Source organism: Myotis daubentonii, chromosome 20 (genome assembly GCF_963259705.1).
Source record: "Myotis daubentonii chromosome 20, mMyoDau2.1, whole genome shotgun sequence".
Classification (NCBI taxonomy): Eukaryota; Metazoa; Chordata; class Mammalia; order Chiroptera; family Vespertilionidae; genus Myotis; species Myotis daubentonii.
The window spans coordinates 8,253,303-8,276,973 of record NC_081859.1 but is presented as its reverse complement, the minus strand read 5'-3'; the positions used below and the strand labels follow the sequence as shown (position 1 = coordinate 8,276,973).

At 40.6% G+C, this 23,671-nt stretch overlaps 1 long non-coding RNA gene across 2 annotated transcripts; it reads left to right on the top strand.

Annotated features, from left to right (window-relative positions):
* Positions 1–2,475: 2,475 nt before the first annotated feature.
* LOC132222585 (uncharacterized) lies at positions 2,476–23,566 on the top strand. Of its 2 annotated transcripts, XR_009450267.1 has the most exons (6): positions 2,476–2,538; positions 4,506–4,584; positions 5,696–5,760; positions 19,703–19,794; positions 21,786–22,970; positions 23,214–23,566. It is a non-coding gene; the product is annotated as an uncharacterized LOC132222585 (long non-coding RNA). The 2 variants fall into 2 exon arrangements; XR_009450266.1 differs by lacking the exon at positions 2,476–2,538 and having other exon boundaries at positions 3,088–4,584.
* The last annotated feature ends 105 nt before the right edge of the window (positions 23,567–23,671 follow it).

Sequence of the window (23,671 nt, the reverse complement as noted above, 5' to 3'; positions counted from 1 at the left end):
CTTTCCTTTGTAGACATCTTACATTCCTGCTTCTTTTGTTCTGTTTTCTAAAGCAGCGGTCGCCAACCGGTGGCCCGCGGACCACTGGTGGTCTGTGAGGTCCGAAAGGTTGGCAACTGCTGGTTTAAGGAAACCTTTGGAGCAGCGGTTGCCAACCGGTGGTCCGTGAGGTCCAAAAGGTTGGCGACCGCTGTTCTAAAGGAATGTAGCGGTCTCTCCCTCTGCCTCAGTGTAACAGCAGGCCTAATCTATTTTGAAGAGAGAGTGAGCAAGGGAGAGACAGAGAGTGACAGACATCTATGAGCTCTATGTATTTATGCGTTCATTGGTTGATTCTTGTATGTGCCCTGACTGGGGATCAAACCTGCAACCTTGAAGTGTTAGGATGATGCTCTAATTAGGCTTGGCCAGAGCAGCAAGCCTAATATTTAAGTCAGAGTTTTAAGAGATTACATATCATTTCTTTCAATTTCTGAATCCCATGGCCTCTTACAGTCCTTACCCTACTTGCCATCTTTATAGGACTTGACACTTTGCTTATTAACCCCTGATTCTAGACACTGATGCCTTCTGCTCTAGTTTTTCTAGGCTCTCTGGACCATGACTGCTCTGCCAGTGGCTCCTTAGTCCCTTCATGTGGAGGCTCCTCCTTTTGGCTCTGTTTTTTCTATTCTCTCTCTAGGTCAGTGGTTCTCAACCTTGGCTGCACATTAGAATCACCTGGAAATCTTTTTAAAATCCTGATTTCTGGGCCTCATCCTCTGGAAATTCTGTTTCTTTGTTACTAATGATGAGGCATATGAAGACACACACTCACTCCCCCAATGCTTCCCCCATATCGAAATTCCCTAGCCATGCCCATCTTTTTCACAACTTCCCTTTTATCATATTCCCTCCACTTAACATGCCCTCCCCCCCTCCTTCCACTGACAGTATCTTAACATTCCGGATACAGGCTTTGAGTAACCCAGTGCCTCACCCACTTGTCTGTGGCAGAAGTTGCTATTCTCCATGTTTGTCTTTATCCAAATTTTGAACTCAAGGACAAGGGCTACCTATTTTTTCTCCTCAGTACCTAGTACAGTAATTGGCACACAATAAAAATGCAATAAATGGATCATAACATACTTATGTCCTGCTGGCTTCTTTAACTGTTAAATTCAAAAGAAAATCCAATGAAATCTATTTTATAAGAATCCAGGGATGTGGTCCTTTCTTTCTCCTTAGTTCCCCCTGAGTTTAGATTTAATTTTTATAAAGACAACACTTTGCAGTCAAAATGTTGGCAAATAACAGCAAAAGAAACCATCAACAAAACAAAAAGGCAACGAACCAAATGGTGAAAGATATTTGCAAATAATACTTTCAATAAGGGGTTAATATCCAAAATATATAAAGAACTCATGCAACTGAACAACGAAACAATCCTAGTAAAAATGGGCAGAGGACCTAAACGAACACTTTACCAAGATATGCAAATGGCCAACAGATGTATGAAAAGATGCTCACCTTCACTAGCTATTGGGGAAATGCACATCACAAAAACCACAATGCGACATCACCTCGCACCTGTTAGAATGACATTATCAGCAAGACAGGTAAGTGCTGGAGAGGTTGTGGAGAAAAGGGAACCTTCATTCACTGCTGGTGAGAGTGTAAAATTAAGAATAGAGTTACCATATGATCTAGCAATCCCCCTTCTGGATATTTACCCAAAAGACTTGAAAACATTTGTCTGTAAACATATATGTACTCCTATGTTCATTGCAGCATTATACACAAAAGCCAAAGCAGAAACAATCCACATGGCCTTCAGCGGATGACTGGATAGAGATGTTCATATCCAGTGGTCCTCAACCTTCCTGATGCCGCGGCCCTTTAATACAGTTCCTCATGTTGTGGGGACCCCAACCATAAAATTATTTTTGTTGCTACTTCATAACTGTCATTTTGCTACTGTTATGAATCGTTATGTAAATATCTGATATGCAGGATGTATTTTCAGGGGTTGAGACCCGCTGATTACTGGAATACTACTTGGCCATAACAAAAGATGAAATACTGCCATTTGCAACCGCATGGATGAATCTTGAGAGTATCACGCTAAGGAAAATAAGTCAAATGGAAAAGGCAGAACTTTCTGATTTCACTTATAATATGGAATATAAACCAGAAAGCAACAAACTAACAAACTCATAGACACAGAAAACAAAGGTGTTACCAGAACGGAAGGTAGGGGAGGATGAAGATGGTAAAAGAAGTAAAATATATGGTGATGAAAGGAGACTAGACTTTGGGTGATGAGCACACAGTGCAATGTGTAGGTGATACATTATAGAATTGTACACTTTAAACTTACATAGTTATTAACTAGTTACCCAATAAATTTAAAAAACTTTTATAAAACTATGGTGACCTTCCAGGCAAGATGACAAAGGGGGTAAACGCAATACTCGCCTCTGCCCACAACCACATCAGAATTACAGCTCAACTACAGAACAACCATCATTGAAAACCAACTGAAGTCTAGCTGAACAGGTAAGTCCTATAACCAAGGATATACAGAAGCCACGACAAGGCTGGTAGCAAGAGCAGAAACACGAATAGGCAGGTCCCAGGCCCACATGTGGCATCTAAAAAGTGGGAGGGATATCTCAGCAGTGGAGGTCACCCCTGAGGAGCCATTTGCCACAACATGGGTACCCCCCAGCCCAGGGGTCCAGGGCCAAGAAGAGAAATTCCCATAATTTATGTCTGAAAACCAACAGGGACTGTGGCTGAGTGAGACAGGCTGCTGGAGTCCCAGGCATTCCTTGTGAAGGCCTCACAGACTTAACCTGGTAAAGGCCTTTCTCTCAGCTCCAGCGCTGGGAAGAACCTCGAAATGCACCAAAAACATGCAGGGAGGAAAGGAGCCGCATTGTCCAGCAAGAGCTGGGGGAAGGAGGTGCAGGTGCAGGGGGGGGGGAAGGAGAGCGGGGGTGCAGCTTTCTCCCAGACAGCACTGCTGGCAGAAGCCATTACTCTTTTGTTGAGCCCTCCCCCTGCAGGCACAGGTGTGAGCCACATCCCAGTCCCCATCCACCTGGCTAATGCTGTTGGCCTTGCCCTGGTGATTCCGAGACCACCCCACCCAATTTGTGGGCCCATCCAGGCTATATCCAATGGCTTTTCCATACAAATGGCCTGTCTTGGCTCATGCTGTGGGCTTTCCTAAAATCTCTCGAGTCCACAAACCCTAAACAAGCAGCACCTTGCCTTGGTGTGCCCCGGACCTCTTGCTAAGCAGCCCCAAACAGCACCAGCGGCAGCCGCGCTGCGCTCCATTAGAACAGTGGTTCTCAACCTTCCTAATGCCACGACCCTTTAACACAGTTCCTCATGTTGTGACCCCCAATTTCATTGTTACAAATTGAACATAATTAAAGCATAGTGATTAATCACAAAAACAATATGTAATTATGTGTTTTCCGATGGTCTTAGGCGACCGCTGTGAAAGGGTCGTTCGACACCCAAAGGGGTCGCGACCCACAGGTTGAGAACCGCTGCGTTAGAAGCTTAGCCTCTCCCAGACACCTTCAAGCCCAGTGCAGGTGCTAACCATTGCAGGTCACTTTGTAGCTCATACCAGGTGGCCCAGGCAGGGCACAGGTGGCAGGTGATCTAGGCCTGACCTCTCAAGAGGCCTCAGAACCAAAAACCCAGTGGCCGCTTCAGACCAGGCCAGAGCACCACCCAGCCACCTCCCCAAGTGACACCCTCAAAGGGCAGACTCAGCGGGCAGCAGGGCCCCTCAGAAGCAAATCCTGTGCTCCATAGGGTCAGGCCCTGCACAGCAGCTCCTCCACTGTGGTCACAGCCAGTCCTCACAGCCAATCAGCCTGCGGGTCAATCCCTCACAACCAATCAGCCTGAGGGTCAATCCCTCACAACCAATCAGCATGAGGTCAGTCCCCCCAGTGAAGTGCCAACATCAATAAGGCTCAATTACAACAGGAGGGCACACCACACACAAGGGACTCTCCTTGAGAACCCAGATCAGGTGACCATGAGACTGTGCCACTGGCCCCCACAGGACATCTACTATGTAAAGCCACTTTACCAAGACTGGGAGACGTAGAAAAAAAATAGAATCCAAAAGACATGAGGATAGTTTAAGGGGCTTCTGGGACAACATCAAGCTTACCAACTTTTGCAGCATAGGGAGGTCAGAAGAGAGAACAAGGGGTTGAAAACCTATATGAAAACTATGGCAGTATCTGATGCCTCATCAAAATTTTACTGATTTACTCATATCAGAATCAACTTCCTATCCAATGGGTTGCAACATGTCATTGTCATTTTTTTTCTGTTTTGGATTCTGAAGTTGTCCCTTGGAATTGGCCAGTTGGAGTCTGAGTTGGCTCCAGTCTCCTCCTCACATGTTCCTTTTATTCTCTGAACATTGCGTTATTTTATAGCTCGGAGAGATGTATCAGGCTCATCTTGTACTTCTCTTGCCCTAGCCACTGAATCAATCATTTCTCCAAGGCCTGCTGGTTCTAATTTCATGGAACATGAAATTTAGAAATCAAGATCTGGACAGTAAGTAGACTCATTCTATCAGGGTGTTGCTGTTACCAGGCCCTCAGTGGAAAGAAATGGGGATAAATGTATTTACATACATATACACATTTAAAACTATTTGTGTGCATGTATATGTATATTTTCTATGTATACTATATACATATACAATATAAATACATCTATTTGTATATGTAATGAGTTCATGCATGTATCTCCAATTTCAATAATGGTGATTATTCTACTTCTTAGTTGTTTTAGAGCCTGGCTTCGAACTGTAAATTTTTCAGAAATTTTGCAAGCTGATACCTTGAAATTGGTCATGATGGGAGTCTTTACATCATGGAAAGCATCAAACACTCCCCTCTATGTGTCTAGCTCACATATTTGCAACTGAAACTAATCTTGCTTCTGAACACCAGACCCAGTCTTCCTTGCTGAGTATCTACCTTGAGTCCATCTGTGAAATGGTTCTTATATACCCCCTTTTTAAATCCATACTACCGTTGGCATAGCCTTATTTTAGCCTTTTCCTTGTCTGGTCAACTGAATTCATAAACTTCTTACCTTGCATGAAAGATATTGTATGATAATAAAATACCTCTGACTCTTCTGAAACATTAAAAATTAAAATGATCAGAACAGAGTGATTATAGCTGTAGAAATTCTGATCAACTGTGACCTAAACCAGTGATGGCGAGCCTATGACACGTGTGTCAGAGGTGACATGTGAACTCATTTTTTTGGTTGATTTTTCTTTGTTAAATGGCATTTAAATATATAAAATAAATATCAAAAATATAAATCTTTGTTTTACTATGGTTGCAAATATCAAAAAATTTCTGTATGTGACATGGCACCAGAGTTAAATTAGGGTTTTTCAAAATGCTGACACGCCGAGCTCAAAAGGTTCGCCATCACTGACCTAAACAGTGAAAACAGTTACTAATCTCACATAGTGCAGAAGTGTTCTTAGGTTTGGTGTAGCTGCCCAACGCTGTCACTCAAGACCCAGCCTTTTCTATCTGTTCATTCTGCCATTCCCTGCATAGTGGCCTTTTTCCTGACCATTGTCATCCTATGGTCGCCAAATGGCTACCAGAGGGCCAACCAATGCATTCTCACCCCCCAGAATTCAGTGCAGGAAGAAAGAGAAGGTGTGACACGGGAAAGGTCTCCTCGCTTCTCCTTTTTGAAGTAACATACTCTTTCCCAGAAATCTCCCAGCTGTCTTCCCCTTTCATCCTAGTTTTCAGAACTGTTACCCAGCACCATCTTCTCGAAGATGAAGTCATACTTAGCCAAAGTTCTCTGCCTGTGTGAACAATATGTTTATATGTATTTTAGATATATTTGTATTGATTTCAGGGAGGAAAGGAGAGGGAGAGAGATATAGAAGCATCAATGATGAGAGAGAATCATTGATCGGCTGCCTCCTGCATGCACCCCACTGGGGATCAAGCCCTTAACCCAAGCATGTGCCCTGACCGGGAACTGAACCATGAGCTCTGGGTTCATAGTCAACCAGGCTATGAAGGATAAGGAGTAAATAAAAACGATTCTATTATTCAACCACTGAGCCACACCGGTCAGGCTCTATGTATTTTAGTTTGAAACTTAGGCCAACTCTTCTGTCTTTCTGCTGGGGCAGTGAGATATGGAGAAAACAACATTGGTTCTTTCTAAACTATCCAAATCCCTGTGGTGGGGCCCGATTCCACCAAGATTACAGAATATGTATTTATTAATCACTGAGCTCTCACAGTCGGAAACCCCTGCCCTGAGGGAACTTACACTCTAATGTGGCACGTCCGTGCCCGCTTAGAGGAGATCTCCATCTGATCAGAAGGGATCAGATCTTTTCAGAATGACCTCCACTTACTTCCTGGCGCTCTGTCGTCCTCTTTCAAAAACAGGAGTTGGGTGTTGATTTCTGGTGTGTTTGGACTCTGACCTAAATTATATTTTTCCTGGCTAATATTTCTTAGTTTGTGATGAACTTGGGTCCCTTCCGACTTTTAAGTACTAACATTTGCAATGCTTTTTTTTTTTTTTGCATCTTTTTGTTCATTTGGCTCAGTTGCAGTGTTTGAGAATTTTCTCGTCCTGCACATTCAACAGCCCCCTCTTCCTTAAATTTACTGTGTCCCATCTGAGAAGGAAAACATAGTATTTAAATGGAAACTTTTGCTGTACAAATGGTTTTGGAAAAGTGCCACAGGAATGTTTTTAGATTGTATAGGACTTGGCTATGAAAATAATTGGTTGAAGGATGACATTAAAAAATAATCCTGGGATTTTGACACCTTATAGAAGCAAAGGGGGAATGTTATTGTATCACTCTTTCTCCACAATGTGGTTTTCTTAAAGGAGAATAGTATATGTTTAAATAACAACACATTCCTTGATGTCTATTTTTAAAGGATATTTTATCAGTTTGGATGCTTTGGAACAACATGAAATAGAAAACATAGACTCTGTCTTAGGTCCTTTAAGCTGCTGTAACAAAATACTACAGACTGGGTGGATAATAAACAATGGAAATTTATTTCTCACATTCCTGGAGTCTGGAAGTTTAAGATCAAGGTGCCAGCATGGTCAGGTTCTGGCAGAAATCCTTGTCTAGGTTGCAGACTGACAACCTGTGACTGTGTCCTCTCATGGTGACAGGGGAGAGGGATTGCTCAAAGGCCTCTTCTATGAAGACACTAATCCCATTCACCAGGGCTCCTCCCTCATGACCTGTTTACCTATTCATGACCTAATCACCTGTTCATGACCTAATCACCTATTCATGACCTAATCACCTATGCATGACCTAATCACCTACTCATGACCTAATCACCTACTCATGACCTAATCACCTACTCATGACCTAATTACCAAAGGCCCTCATCTCCTCCTCTCATCTCATTGGACATTAGGATTGTCACATATGAATTTGAGGAGGACGACACAAATAGCCTATAGCAGTCCATTTTTCCTTTTGGTTAATATTTTAATCTGTGTTTCTCCTAATTTTTCCAAGTTTGCTCTCATGGACTGTCATGAACCATTGTGTATGGAGATCATTTTGAAAACAAGAACAAAAGACCTGAGTTAGTTCTACTATTTAACCACTTAATAACTGCCAGGTCAGTTCTTGCTGCTATTTGATTGGTTTAACAATGTCAATCCATTAGTCGAAAGAAAATTTGTTTAGCTAGGATTGTATTGTCCTGACCATCTATTTCAATAGCATGGAAAAGCAAAATACAGGTAAAATACATACAAAGTTAATCTCACGTCATTAAAAATCTTAGGTGTAATTGTAATCAAAATTTAGCAGGCAACTTTCAATCCCCAAATGAATACCTCCATCTATGTCTCCTTTAACCTAATTCTATTACCTCAGTTGGTTCTTAATACTTGAAAGGTTATCTTAAGTGCTCAGCTAGGATCTATATTTGGTTTAAATCCCCAGGGATTGGTACAGAGAAGCCTTTTAGGGTGCTGGTGTGAGGTTGTTTTAATAAGGGCACTTCTAGATGAAGAGCTGAATTCTGTAGGAGAACCACGCCAGGGCAAATCCCAATTCAGTCATTATGCAGAATCCCACTCGGCCACCCACCCAAGTGGACATGGTTCAGATGCAGAAGTCACTTTCAGGGGCCCTTTCAAAAAATCACTTGTCAAAATTTGGTTATAGTAATTCTTGGAAATAGCTAATGAAACCGCCAACTATGACAATGAACTTGTATGGAGCATTTCTAAAGAAATAGGACTCTACTTTTAAATTAGTCTCTCTATTGCCAGAATATTGAAATGCTTGGAATTTTAAGTAAGTCATCCTTAAGATCCCCTAATAATTTTGTACAGATGGAGGGCCACGTGGGTGAATATCTTGCATGCCTGGGGATGAGATCCAGATGACGAGAATGTATGCAGGGTCGTTTGAAACATGTTACAGGAGAACATTGCAAACATCAAACACTGCAATTATAAGCAGTGGCGAAAACTGTCCTAAGCTCTAAAACAATGCATGAATATGAAGACATCAAAACCTATGGTATCTATCTCCATTTAGTCTTCCTCTGCCCTAAAAATATTTGTATTTTCCCTCAGGAAGAGATTAGCTTGACATAAAAATATATGGATACATGCATACAAGCATGCATATTAATAAACACACATAGTATGGAATGTGTTACATGTATGACATACATTGCATATATGTGTGCATATAGATGTGTGATTTTTAAAGGACAAATGTCACTAGTAAATGATAGAAAATGTTCATTATTGTACCTTTACTTTCTATTTTTTTTAATAATACCACCCAAACTAGAAAACATGAAAATAAAAAAGATCTTCATTTTTTGCCTGGCCTGTGTTGTTCAGTGGTTGAGCGTTGACCTAAGACCCAAGAGATCATGGTTTGATTCTTGGAGGGACACATGTCCAAGTTGCAGGCTCAATCCCCAGTAGGGGGCGTGCAGGAGGCAGCTGATCGATGAGTCTCTCTCATCATTGATGTTTCTATCTCTCTCTCCCTCTTCCTTCCTGTCTGAAATCAATAAAAATATAGTTACCAAAAACAAAAACAAAAAAAAACAGGATCTTCATTTTTTAACTAGATGGGAAAACACTGGAAAAGTACAATCAATCTCTACTGGCAGCTACATATATGTTCTCATAAGGGTAAAAGCTATGCCAAACAACTACCAGTGTGTATATGTAATTATTTCTATGTGGCAGGTACTAGCTCTCTTATTTTCACTAAATACTAAGTGCTTTAAGAAAGAGAGAGCTTTCTCCCCTTGTCCCCCATGACACACAGAGAATACTTAGTACAGAATTTTCACTATAGAATCTGTCCATATATGTGTATTTCAAATTACATATTTCGACTATAGGTATTTTTCTTCCATAAAAATGGCCGTCTGGTTTCAGGAAACAAAGATTACTCTTGAAATTCTAAATTTTAACGTCTTAGCTGTCATAAGGTGTTGGTTTCAGAAACAAATACTTTTCCTTGTAAATAAACAGGTATCACCTCTGTCACCCAAAGCCTGTGGGTTCTAGGCAGATATTTATTACACAGATTCGGGTAAAGTGGTATTCTCTCCTCTAGCTGACTCACTCTTCTGTAAATCAACAGAATGCCCAATCCCAGACAGCCCACCACAGTTTATTTAAACATGTGTGCACGCACATGGGCACACACACACACACACACACATTTTTTAAAAGCAGTGTAACATCAAGTTGGACTCTTACATTACGTCATATACAAAAACTAACGCAAATGGATCCAATACCTAAACATAAGAGCTGAGCTATAAAATTCTTAAGAGGAAAACACAGGAGAAAGCTTACTTTTTTTTTTGGCATTGATTTCTTGGATATGACACCAAAAAACATAGGCCACAAAAGTAAATATAAATTGGACTATATCAAAAGCAAAAACTTCTGTACATCAAAGGACACAAGCCACATAGTGAAAGGCAGCTACACGATGGGAGAAAATATTTGCAAATCATACATCTGATGGGTGGGTTAACATCCAGACTGTATAAAGAACTACAACCCAACAACAACAACAACAAAAAGATTCAAAAGTGGACAAAGGACTTGAGACATTTCTCCTCCAAAGAAGATGTGTCCATGGCCAGTAAGCATGTGAAAAGATGCTCAGCGTACTAGTCATTAGGGAAATGCAAACCAAAACCACAGTGAGCAACAGGACCTCACAACCATTAGGATGGCTACTATCAAAAAAAGAAAGCAGCCCTAACCGGTGTGGCTCAGTGGATAGAGCGTTGGCCTGCAGACTTAAAGGTCCCAGGTTCGATTCCGGTCAAGGGCATATACCTTGGTTGCAGACACATCCCCAGTAGGGAGTGTGCAGGAGGCAGCTGATCGATGTTTCTCTCTCATCGATGTTTCTAACTCTCTATCCCTCTCTCTTCCTCTCTGTAATAAATCAATAAAATATATATTTAAAAAAAGAAGAAAGCAAGCATTGGCGAGGATGTGGAGAAATCGGAACCTTTGTGCACTGTTGGTATACATGTACAATGGTGCAGCTGCTCTGGAACAGTACACTTCCTGAGAAAATTAGAAATGGAGTTACTTTATGACCAAGCCATTCCCCTTCTGGGTGTTTATCCAAAAAAGAAAAAAATGAAAGCAGGGTCTCAAAGAGATATTTGTACACCCATGTACGTAGCAGCATTATTCACAATAGCCAAAAGGTGAAGCAACCCAAAATGATTGTCATAAAGTATTCATTTTTCACCCTGGCTTTCTATGTCGTTCTTACATAGTGAAATGCAAGATCTCTCATTTGTACATCATAATCCACTTCGACCAAGATGTCTAGAGAAAAAGAAAATATTAATTCAATTAAAATATTGTTGGGGCTTGACTTTGATCATATGGTTCTTTTTTTAATTATAATTTTACTGATTTTAGAGAAGAAGGGAGAGGGAGACAGAGAAAGAAACTGCCTCCTGCATGCCCCACACTGGGGATTGAGCCCGCAACTGGGCATGTGCCCTGACCAGGAATCAAACCCTGACCTCCTGGTTCATAGGTCCACACTTAACCACTGTGCCACACCGGCAGGGCTGAACATATGGTTTCTGATGAATGACAAGACACTTTGCAGAAGTGGAAGAAATAACCACACCATTAAATCACACGCTAACTGATATATTTGCTCACAACGACATCTGTAAGCAAGAATGTAAATATCTGCAACATAAAGGTGACATTCTTGAAACAGAGAACTCCTTTCACTGAGACCTTACGCCTTCTAACGTTAACCCTGAGGCATCTGTGATTACCAACAGACCAAGCAGAATGAGAGGACAAGGAGGTTGTCAAGCCAAGCCTTTGTTTACAGAACAAAATCTAATTACCTGAGGATCAGTGTGGGGAAACAGGCCAGGATCTGACCCGACAGCAACGCGCTTTTAATATTTCAGACCATCTATTTTACGTTCAGCCTTGAGCGCGTGACTGGACCCACAATGATTGTGCAGAGTAGCTCAGAAATCGAGCTTGCCATTTCTACTACACACACACACACACACACACACACACACACACACACACACACACACACACACACACGGGGCATTCACAAATAAAATGGCCTGCTTCCTATACAGTTTTCTAAGACATATTCATTATGTATGTGAGTTTTAAATCCAAGTGTAGTCTTGGCATCACGAAGAGGTCTCGGCGCCAACATGGAGATTAAGCACACCATGCTTGTTTTATATGCGAATTGCCAGCATTCAATAAAGTTCTGTCCACCTTCGGTGCATGTGCACAGGGAGCCAAAGGAGTAGGTTGGCCCTGGGGGCCTCCATGATGAGGGGAAGGACCAAAGGCATAGCTCGGAGGTTCGACATTTATTTGTAGTTCCAACAATATTGTTTTCATTAGAGCGAGCGTAAATAGCATCAGCAGCCTCTCTATCAAAGAAATTAGTCCTTGTGTGAATGGCCTGTAAATGAAATGGCTCTACAGTGGAATAATAAGAGCATGTAATGAAACTTGACTTCCAGCCAAACAAACACATGGACATTAAAAAATTAAAAAAAAAAAAGGCAAATGTGAACTACAGGGATCCCATGTGGGATGACTTAAGTCATCCACTAACACGTGTGTCCGGATTCTATCCATGTGAGAGTTCAGGATTCTCTCAGACGGGGGACTGCTCTTACTGTCTAGGGGTGTTCAATGTGAAAAGATGTGGTTTCCTGTGGGGAGAAGAAAGGGTGAGGCAAAGATTTCAACAGCTACCCCAGTTTTGCTCAACACATTTCATTGGCTAATGGGACACTAGGACTCACAGGCAGCCTTAGCAATTAGAGCATCCGCAATTATCTTGAAGCAAGTAACAACGCCTGTATTTTGTATGAAGGCTTATCTTACATGTACCTGCAAGGTTTTCATTGTGCACATCAGACCTCATGCTAATTTCATACATTCACTTATGGTTTTAGACATTCATTCATTCGAAACCTTCATCGAACACCTATTGATTAGACAATCTAACAAACAAAAAAGTATCATCACCTTACCTATCTCTACCGATACGTATCTCTCCATTCATTTATATAATCCTACAAACAATACTTTTCAAGTACCTCAAAGCTTCCCTAGTCTTCTGTGATAGTGAAAAGTACCAAAACAATGGACCGAATTGTCGTTGAATAATCTACTTGAATTTTTTGTGAAATTTTTAATAAGTGAAAGGCCAGGTGAATGTAAGAGAACGCATTTTTAAGGTCTTTTGTTGTTGTCACTCCTAAAACTGGGTTCATAGAAAACTCTAATGCTGTTAACTGAGTATTTCCATAATAGAGGAAATTGATGGCTAAAGTGACATTAAAAAAGTCAGCACAGATAAATATACATATTAGGAAATTCCCTACTACACATTGAGGTTGAGAAAATTTTGAGTGTGCTGAATAAATCATGAATAGAAGTGCACATTGTATAAGGTACAAATGTCACTGTTTAAATGTCTTGTATTTCCTCCCTAGTACAATAGAAAATGATCATTTTTTTCCGAATAACATTAATTTGGAAATCATATTGTCCAAACTATGGCTCTTAACAATGATTTCAGACCCTGTGTGTGGGAGGGGGAAAAAGTGGTAGGGAGAAATTTCCAATAGTTCCCAAATATTTTATCCACACATTTTATTGGATAATGTGATGCTAAGCTTCATGCCTTAGGCAGGATTGATAATGATAACATCTGGCATTATCTCAGAGCAGTAATGACATCTCTACTTTGTATAAAGAAACATGTTAGTTATATTACTGCTGTGCCCAGTACTACTGTAAACTTCCCACTGGTTTTATCTACTTCCCTCTTCCCTTTGTCTGGTTTCCATCTTTTTAAAGATTTCATCTGCCCTAACCGGTTTGGCTCAGTGGATAGAGCGTTGGCCTGCAGACTGAAGGGTCCCAGGTTCAATTCTGGTCAAGGGCGTGTACCTTGGTTGTGGGCACATCCCCAGTAGTGGGTGTGCAGGAGGCAGCTGATCGATGTTTCTAACTCTCTATCTCTCTCCCTTCCTCTCTGTAAAAATCAATAAAATATATGTATATTTTTAAAAAAATCATCTTAGACGTCTCTTGCTTTAGGAAGTTTTCTAGGAGTAACAAGGCTGACTTGGGCTTCTCCGGGGTGTTCTCATAGCACCCTGTACTTACTCTTTCATTTTAGTGGCATTTCCTTGTATAATATTCTATCCATCTCCTTCCCGCTCACCCCAGCATCTAGCACCATCCCTGGAACATAAAAGTTGCCTGGTGTACACTTACTGAATGAATGAATGAAATACAGTGAATGAAAAGTGAATGGCTCAATCTATGAATGAAAATATATCTGTAGGTCTGGCTTCCAGACCTTTCCATGAACTGTTTGTGGGGCTCCTGGCAAATCACTCACATCTCTCTCTCTCTCTGCCTTAGTTTCCTCAAGTTCAATATGAGAGGTGTGGGCAAGATGATTTCTAAAGACATTACAGATCTCAGGGTATATGCTGAACACCTTCAGAATAACCCTTCCTTGAGAGAACCATTGTTTGCCTGAGGAGTGTTTCTGAACTTTGTATGCCATGTGGAGGGAGAATTGCCTCCATGAGCAAATTTATACTTAATAACCCCAATTATAGAGCATTTCTTTAGCTTTTGAGGCAAGGTCTAGACCAGTGATGGCGAACCTGTGACACGCATGTCAGAGGTGACACGCGAACTCATTTTTTGGGTTGAGTTTTCTTTGTTAAATGGCATTTAAATATAGAAAATAAATATCAAAAATATAAGTCTTTGTTTTACTATGGTTGCAAAGATCAAAACATTTCTGTATGTGACACGGCACCAGAGTTAAGTTAGGGTTTTTCAAAATGCTGACACGCTGAGCTCAAAAGGTTCGCCATCACTGGTCTAGAACTATTGCAAACTTTGTACATACTATCTGGTCTTACCATGTTGAGACTATCACATAAAATCAAATAGTAGACCATAAAATAATAGAGCCCTATTTTACCTATACCAGCACAGATTAATAACAATATAAATATCATCTCATGTAACAATTTTATTAGCCATTTAAAATATAAGCTTAATATAAAATAAGGCTATTGGGTTATGAAGATGAATATATAACCTTAGTACCATTATTTAAACAAATATATCTTGGCTACTGTCCATGTGAATTCAACCAGAAATGAGAAGAAGAACATGGCAGATGTTACCTTGCGTGTAGAGTGAATGACCTTGAGAAGGTGTTCAAATGCATGTGGAGTATGTACTGAGGAGGGTCTGCCCAGGACTTCTGTACATCAGGAGAAATTACTTTCATTATCTTTTAATTTGTCTGTCTTAACCATGCTGTCCCTGGCCTAGCCAGGGAGCCTGTCAGATAGGAACTGTGAGCCTTCACTCCGACTTTACTATATGGCAGGCACTGTGACCGGAAACGTATTATTTCCAGTTTACAGGTTAGGGAATCATAAAATAAACAGGAGCGCTGAGATTTGCATGCCGCCGCTGCTGCCTGCTGGCTCTGGTTGTGTTCCCAGCATAGCTCCTGGGACACAGTAAGTGCGCAGGGTGTTTGTCGAATTAATAAATGAGTAAATAGATGAAGAGAGGGGGTTGCAGAAGTAGACGGGGAGGCGGGAAATGTGAAGATGGTTTAGGGAGATCCCCTTTAACAAAGAAGCACCATCTTGCGATAGAGAGAGAGGATTTTGTTACAGAAGTGTGTTTGTGACTTTCACTATGTGTTTGTGACTTGCAGTGTGTGTGTGTGTGTGTTCGTGTGTTAGCACATATAATCGTTTTAAAATGATAAGGTCTCAACTGAAAAGTGAGATTTAGGTATTATATTCCGATTTATAGCCAAACTAAATGTGACAGAATGTAAACTCCTGACATGAAAGGATTATAATGGAAATCTTGGCAGCCCCTCAAGTATGCTCCCAGAATACATCGTGATATGTTAACTCTTTCTATTTAGGCCTGGAGTGAAATCACCACATTTTCCCTACTGGCATTTAATCCAATCACTGTAATTGAATCTGCTTGCTTGCTCATTGTCATGTGATCATTGCACTTTTCCCTACTCAGACAGGAATCAATAGATTCACAAAAGATTCATTAAGGGGGCAGATCTGTTAACTGGGTCACAGTCTTTCCACTACCATGAAACCCTTGTCCAACAATGACTCCAAATGGTACAATGTCATGTGAAATCCAAGAAGTTCCTGGTAGAGTCAGTAAATGAACTGGCAAACCAGCTTGAAGACTGAACATTAATTATTAGGTGACCTTGGTGGTGACACAGTGTGGCAAGGGGTGTGGGGGCAGGGCTGCAGTTGGGGCGCATGCCTGGAAAGAACATGCCCAGCAAGAAATATAAAGGCACTGGGAGGTGGAAGTTCCCGCAGGAAAGCCAGGCGGGACAATGATGAACACAGTGGGTCTGGGTTCGACGTTGGTCTGATGGGAGGAATAGGTGTTAACAAGAGAGACCCCAGAAACAACAACAGCTCTATCAGGGAGAAATGGGCCAAAGGGGAGCATACTGCCTGGGTAGAATCCCCCCACTCCTGCCATTGGTATAACACACACTATTTAAGGGCTGAAAAATTCTGAAGTAGAGGAAGGAGTCTGCTTGGTGGAGCACATGATGGAGGAATAGGTCTTAACAAGCAAGACCCCAGAAGCAGCAACAGCAATACCAGTGAAAAATGAGCCAAATGGGATTCTCCATCTGGAAAAATGTACCTGAGTTCTAATTGTTCCTACAATTCCATAGGCAGAGGCCACAGTAGTAACCATGGTACAGGTCTTAAGAGGACTACTTGTCATGAATGTACCATTCATTCTTTTATTCGCTTCGGTTTAGGTCTTTAGAGAGAGCTCATGTTCAGGATACCTTAGTTTCAGAATCATAGGGACCAAAGAGGAAATGCAATTACAACTGGGAAGCATTTGAGTCCTCTGGGGAGGGAGACCAACATCTCGGGGTGTTGACACTGCTCAACCTCCGGGTCCTAAAGGAACTTCATTCTCACCTGCAGTTACTGAAGGGGTCTCAACTCTGCCCAGGCATTGGAGTGACCATCCAAACTGGGGAGCATGCTGTCCGATTTTAATGATTATGAACTGACGTTTCACTGCATTTTAACTTACAGCGAGGCCATTTTTACTTTATTCCCTGCAGATCTGGTCATGAAAGGGACTCTACAATCATATTTGAGACATCTCTTATCCTGACTTGCTCTGTGCAATGGAAGAATCCGTGTCGTGTCATTTTCTTTTATGCATTTGCTCTGATAACAGAGCTATGTGTCTCGACATAATCTGAAATAGGAACTAGAGTGAGGACAGAATTTGCATCCTCGGCTAGAACTGGGCTTGGCATTAACTTGATCGGTTTAAAATTGGACCCATTTCAGTGCTTTCTGATGACAAAATCTAAACAGCACACTATGGATTGAGGTGTAGAGTGGGTAGGGTTTCATGAGGACAGGAGTTGGACTCCCAAGGGGATCCCCTGTGTGTGTATGTGTTAGGGGGAGCAGCTAATCATACACTGAGTTTATTTCAGGTTAAATGGTTAAGAAAATAAAGTGCTGCCCTAACCAGTTTGGCTCAGTGGATAGAGCGTCGGTCTGCGGACTGAAGGGTTCCAGGTTCGATTCTGGTCAAGGGCATGTACCTTGGTTGTGGGCATATCCCCAGTAGGGGGTGTGCAGGAGGCTGCTGATCAATGTTTCTCTCTCATTGATGTTTCTAACTCTCTATCCCTCTCCCTTCCTCTCTGTAAAAAAAACCAATAAAATATATTTTAGAAAAAAAGAAAAGAAAAGAAAGTGCTGGATGATGTTAAGAGAGAATTGCTCTTCAGTTTGCCCCCCGAGTTCTCTAAAAAACTTGTGCTAGCCTATCAGTCCTGGCTGCTCACCCCATCCCTTGTACCAGAAGAAGAATGGAGTGATCTGATTGGTAGATTGCATGAATGGTCCATATTTCTCACCCGAGTACAAGTGATGCACGAAAGACACAAGCCCAGACCAATGTGAGGCAGGAATCCTATTCCCTAGTTCTGAAAGTGCCCGTAGGCAGGCTGGCCAGGATCTAGACCTGAAGTGGACCAGCAAGGCCCTGTCACCAACACATCTAAAGTCACGTTATCCAATTCTCCTTATCAGTAATAAAGCTGACATTTTCATCTCCATCTGGGTCTGATTTCTCAAGTGGATCTGAGCACGAGAGGAGAAGAAAAGGCTATTACTTACCGCTACCCTGAACACCCGGACACCTCCCCATGCAGCTGGGTTGTTACCCCACGTGGCCAACTCCCTCCCTTTATGACAAACAAATGCCTAACATATGAGCAGACGTAACCTTAATTTAAATTTTCCATAAAATAAAGAAAATGGGTAGTGGGAAGGCCAGAAACTTATAGAGAGGGACTCCTAGGTTAGAACCCTGGGTCCATGAGGAATGAACTTGGTATAATACACCATCTTCTATGAACTTGCTTTCTGACTTAACACTGAATATTAAATGAGACACAGTAAAGAAGCATCTAGCATTATGCCCAATATGCTAGTTTTTCTCAACAATATATATCATTCTTTTCCGTATTAGTAATGCCTTCTTACACAAAAGCAAACACTCGAGGTAACGGGTCACAGTTCTTTCATACCTTATAGTCCATATATGTCCATTCACTGTAATTCAGTCTTTGCCCCTGAAGAATGAGTAACAGAATCCAAACTAAAGAAGGTTGGCTTTATTTGTTATATTAAAAAAGTGCAATGAAAAAAAATATCCTTAAAGAAACATCTGTCTAGTGAAATTCATAAGTTTCTTCGCTCGGGAAAGTTCTGGTTTGTGCTGCGCTATTTACGGTCCAGGGTTAAGATCTCATTGGGTGGCCCAGCTGCTTCCCCTATGCATTTGCTCTTTCCCCCACGATCCTGCTCAAGATGTAGTTCGACTTCGTGGGACCAAAGGTTGAGTAGGGTCATAAACCAAGGCTAGGCCTTGCCTCTTCCAGGTTGCCTGCTTTGGGTGGTTTATATGTGATCAGTAACCAGGAAAGCTCAATACACCCAGCTCATTGCATCTGGGGGGAAATGCGCGCGGAATTACAAACACTGGCAACAGGAGAGGCACTGTGTTTATTCAAGAACATGGCATGGTCATCCAGCCCCTGGCATATGATTTATTTCTTAAGGCCCCCAAATCAAATAACCCACCTTCGAAGTCCTTTATTAAAGCCTCGGGCATGTGGTACTCATTTGATTTCTAGAAGGAATCCATAAGATATATAGGTGAGTAAAAGGGGGAAAGAGTAGAGAGGGTTAAAAAAACAACAACAACAAAAAAACAAGCTCTTGTTAACATGAAGTCAATGTTAGAGATTTTTTTTTTAAATCTTTGAAAGAGTGATTTTACTGGAGCAAAGGATAGTCTCTCTATAAAGAAAAACACTATACCACTTCTCAAAGTATTTCTTAATATGCATCTAAAGTTTCATTGTTAAAGAGTCACATTTTCCAAATCAGAGAAAAGTATTACTTCATGGTCCCCGAGTTTCCAATCGCACCGCGTATGAAACGTTGAGGTTTAAGAGGCCAAGGCTCCGAGTGGAAAGCATCTGTTTGATGTCGGCGAGGTCTCTGACAAATTCAGTGTTAAAAGACTCCGTGCCGCTCTTTGAAAATATATCACTTTCTAATAAATCTCTGAGCTCTGACACACTCAGCGACGAGGTTTGCTTTATGGACTCAGGCAAGAGCATCTGTGAGCCGCACCTGGCCCTCCCTGAGCTGAGAGAGGCAGATTTTAAAATTGCCACGAGCCTGGCCGGTGAGGCTCAGGTTTTGAGTGCCTAGCTATGAACCAGGAGGTCAGGAGGTCATGGTCTGACCCCCCATGAGGGCACTCCCCAGTAGGGGGCAACCAATCAATGATTCTCTCTCATGGTTGATGTTTCTATCTCTCCCTTTCTCTCTGAAAAAAAAATAATTTTTTTTTAATCAAAATGAATGGACAGCTTCAGGTTCAGGTGCTGACCTAGTACCTTTCTTTTCTTTACTTCCAGATCATACAGTGTCAGGATTCGTGTATTCGCCTGACTTAGCTAACATCCTTTTTATTTAAATTTTCCATAAAATAAAGAAAATGGAAAAGAAGGTAAGTTGGAGAAGATGCAAGGAATTAAAGCTGAACTATTCATTATGGTCTTTGCTGGGGCTGTGTCATCATGGCACATGGGTTTCGAGGTTGTTGGTACCATTATCTCAGCCACTGTGGCGGCTGGTGGATTTTCACAGGCGACGCCTTCAGTGTAAAATGTTCTATTGTGTAGCTGCTTCAGGGCATGAAGACTGTAGTGAAAATGGATCTCTTACTCAACATTGAGGAAGAGCGGGATGATGAATTAGACACCTAAAAGTAGCACACTTATTTAAGAACATTGTACTGTACCTTCACTATAGAATCTTTAGATACCACAGGTAAGTACAAAGGAAATGAATCCCACATCTAGAAATAGCCACTTTGGCATACACTGGTTTCTCTCACACACACAAATTCACAAACACACACAAATGTGTACACGTGTATCTTTTTAAAAAAATAACGTGGACTCCTTCACAAATTATACAAGAGAGTGGTTTTGTTACGTAATATAACAGAAACATCATTCAAAAGCAGTTTCTCTGTGATGTGTGTGTTTATACACACACGCATATATCCATCGTAATGGTTGCAGAACGTTCCATTATATGGATATGGATAAGGATGGGTGCCATCTTTTAATGTAAGAAAGGCCAGCCAGACCTGTCTTCCCTGTACTGCTTTCAACAATCACAATCTATTAAGCCAGCAACTCCCACCACAAAGCATGAGCCAGATGAGGCTGGAGTCTGGAGGGGGGCACTTCTCACAGTTAAAGAAAGACACTGAAGTGAAAATTCAGAAAGAAACCAACACCCAGCCAAATCCCTAGGAAACTGTTATCAGAAGGTTTTGGGGTTTCTCTAGCATTCTCTTCCTTTTTAAAAAAACTACACACACATACACACACACACACACACGCAGGCGCGCGAGCAACAGCAGGTGTGATATGTGGCTTATTTTTTCTGATGTTCAGCCTTTTTGAAAATGGGATCATCTTGTGTGTGGCCTTCTTTCTTTTATCACTTAACATCATGAATGCTTTTTAGTATTCAACCACATTACTGAATGTCATTCATTCCTGTTAAAATATCCTTATTTCTCCATTCTGATGTTGGAAGACATTTGAGTTGTTAGAGATGGGTGCGATGTGTGTTACCCTTATGAACACTGCTAATATGAATATTCTCATGCATGTCTCCTCACACACTTGTAGGTGTGAAAACACTGGATCATAGATCATGTTAATATTTGGCTGCCCAATAAAACGTCAAATTATTTCCCAAAGATACCAATTTACACTCCCACCCAAACTACAGGAACCTGCACAAAAGTACTATTTGCTCCCTATTCTTACTCACCCTGGGTATTTCCTATACTTCCCCCTTCAGCACTCTTGCGGGGGGTAGTAGTGTGGACTGTACTTCTAGAAGCATTTCCTGAGCACCTGTTCGCATGTTTGTTACACATCCGGGTGTTTTCTTTGGAAAGAATCTGCTTATATCTCTTACCCATATCCCACTGTCTTCTTTCTTTTGTTTTCTAATTGCAAAAAATTTAAAGAACACATTGTGAGTTTGTCATGGAATAAATTGGTGGGGATATTTTCTCTCGTTCCCTGACTTACCATTTTATTCTATAGCATCTTTTGTTGAACATAAATGAGTTTATCTCAAGAATGTTTTTTGTTTGTTTTTAGTGTTTAATGTAGAGACCATTTGCATCTTTTATTTATTCAGGGATGTCTGCTTTTTTTTGATGGTGTTGTAAACATAGTTTTTAAATGTAATATTCTATTTGTTTATGGCTAGTATATAGAAATACAATTTATCAATCGGGGATGAGACAAACTTCCTAAATTCACTTAATAATTCTAATAGTCTGGCTGTAAATCATTTGGATTTTTTATGTTTGAAATCATTTTGTCTCCAAGTATTATAATTTTATTTCTTTCTCTCAAATTCTGATGCCTTTCATTTCTTTTTCTTGCCTTTTGCACTAATTAGGATCTCTAGTATGATATTGACTAGAAGTGACAAGAGGGACAATGCTGCTCTAATCCCAGTATCAAGGAGAAATCTTTCAATAAGTGACAACTAAATATGATATAGATGCCCTTCACTAAATTAAGGAAGTTTCCTTCTATTCCTAGAGTCTAAGAGTGTCTACCATTAATGGATATTGAAATTGTTTGGCATCTGCAGAGAAGATATAAAAGGAAGGAAATCCACATGATTTTTCTCTCCTTTTTCCTTATTGTGATAAATGCATTGATCAAGTTTTGAATTTGAAAGCCCATTTGGTCATGATGTACTATTCTTTTTATGTATTGCTGGATTTCGTTGGATAATATTTTGTTTAAAATTTCTCATCTATTTTCATAAGATAAATTTGCCTGTAATTTTCCTTTTTCTAATGCTCTTATCAGGTTTTTCTATCAAAGTTTAATTGCATCATAAAACGAGTTGGGAAGTGTTCCTTTTTTCCTATTCTCTAGGAGAGTTTTTATAATATTGGTTTTATTGCTTCCTTAAATGTTGAGAGAATTCACAAGTGAAACCATCTGGGCTTGGCGTTTTCTTTGTGGGGAGGTTATTTAATAACTAATTCAATTCCTTAATAAGAAAAGGACTATTTTGATTTTCCCTTTATTCTTGTGTTATTGTTGGTAAGGGGTGTCTTTCAAGAAATGTGTACATTCTATTTTAGTAATTATTGACAATTTAAACGTGTTAAATTTTCAGATTTATTGGCACATAATTATAATTTTCTTTGATTCAATTTGAATATCTGTACAAAATGTAGTGATGGCCCCTTTTGTCAGAAGGCTAATTTTCTCTCTCTCTCTCTCTCTCTCTCTCTCTCTCTCTCTCTCTCTCTGTCTGTCTTGTTAGTCTTGCTAATTTTCCTTTTGAAATAACCAACTTTCTGCTTCATTAATCCTTTGATCGCACACTTGTTTTCAAGTCTCATTAAGTGCTGCTTATTATTTCCTACCTTTTTCTTTGGGTTCTACTTGTTGAAATCTGTCTATTTCTTTAAAATAGATATTAAATTACTGGCTAAGCCTTTCTGCTTTTCAATATATGTGTTTATACTACATGCTTCCCTCTGTGCATGGCTTTAGCTACATTCCACAAGTTGTCATATTTTAATTACCATTTAATTTAAATTGTTTTTTAATTTCCACAGTAGTTATTCTTTTTTTTTTTTTAATATATTCCATGGATCTTTTACAGAGAGGACGGGAGAGAGGCAGAGAGTCAGAAACATTGATGAGAGAGAAACACCGACCAGCTGCCTCCTGCACACTCCCACTGGGGATGTGCCCGCAACCAAGGTACATGCCCTTGACCAGAATCGAACCCGGGACCCCTCAGTCCGCAGGCCAACGCTCCATCCACTGAGCCAAACCGGTCTCGGCAACACAGTAGTTATTCTTGATTCATAAGTTAGAAGGAAGTATGTTCCTCATTTTTGACACATTTAGAGATTTTTCTGGCCATCTTTTCTTTTTTGTCACTCCAAGCCCATGGTGGTCAGAGACTATATTGCATGATGTCAGCTTTTGAAACTGATTGAGGCTTGCCTGAAGGCCCGGCATTCTGTTGATTTTAGTAAATGTCCCTCGTGCACTTAACATCAAGTGTGTATATTATTATTATAGTTTGTCAAATAGATCAAGTTTCTTAATCGTCTTTTTCAAACGCCCTGTATTGTTACCTACTTTTTTGGTCTCCTGTTCTATCTTTTTTAAAAAATTAAATATTTAAGTCTTTTGCTGCTATGAGTGTTGATTTCTCTTTTTCTCAACTTACTTTCGTTAATTTAAAAAAATATATTTGATTGATTTTTTACAGAGAGGAAGGGAGAGGGATAGAGAGTTAGAAAC